Source organism: Hippocampus comes, unplaced genomic scaffold (assembly GCF_001891065.2).
Source record: "Hippocampus comes isolate QL1 unplaced genomic scaffold, H_comes_QL1_v1.1 C16655796, whole genome shotgun sequence".
Taxonomy (NCBI): Eukaryota; Metazoa; Chordata; class Actinopteri; order Syngnathiformes; family Syngnathidae; genus Hippocampus; species Hippocampus comes.
This window is the reverse complement of record NW_017835907.1, coordinates 1-650: the sequence shown is the minus strand read 5'-3', so window position 1 is coordinate 650 and position 650 is coordinate 1. Positions and strand designations below refer to the sequence as shown.

Sequence of the window (650 nt, the reverse complement as noted above, 5' to 3'; positions counted from 1 at the left end):
GGGGCGGGGTGATGCTTACATCTGGTGTGAAAAGGAACTTTATTCCTGCCACGGAACCCTTCAGAGTGAGTCCTCTGATCAGGAAGATAGTCAGAACCACGTATGGCAGAGTGGAGGTGATGTACACAGCCTGGAGAAGAAAATTCACAAAGCTTCCTTGAAAAACCGGATGGAATCCAAATGAGAAGCAATCCGGCTTCGGATGGCGGTGCTGCTCAGACCTTGCCGCTGGTTTCGATACCGCGGATGCAGCAGACGTAAAGCACGGTCCAGGCGGCCACCAGGGAGAGGACCATCCACCACTGCAGACCTCCAGACTCGTCGATGGACGTGGACGTGTTCAGGGTCTCTCTGTACCAGAAATAATCTACAGTGCTGCTACGCTCACACTCCTCCACCGGACCTGCGTATCGGGGGGGGGGGAATACAGACCCTGAAGTTCAACTATTCACTCAACAATTCTTCTTTTGACAATGACACCTGACTATAAATCTGACCTGTTGAGACACAATAAGTAAGTGTTGTAGACTGGCTCCTTGAGAAGGTGATAATATATTTAAAAAATGTGCAATGGCCCATTGTTTGTATGTTTAATTGACTGAAGGTTACATGAGTCACTCCGGTGAAGGACAGGACCAAAATATTTATGG

At 48.8% G+C, this 650-nt stretch overlaps 1 long non-coding RNA gene across 1 annotated transcript; it reads right to left on the bottom strand.

Moving 5' to 3' along the window:
- Positions 1 to 25: 25 nt before the first annotated feature.
- LOC109508839 (uncharacterized) lies at positions 26 to 412 on the bottom strand. Its single transcript, XR_002166793.1, has 2 exons — positions 222 to 412; positions 26 to 130 (listed from the first exon to the last, which is right to left on the bottom strand). It is a non-coding gene; the product is annotated as an uncharacterized LOC109508839 (long non-coding RNA).
- Positions 413 to 650: the final 238 nt, after the last annotated feature.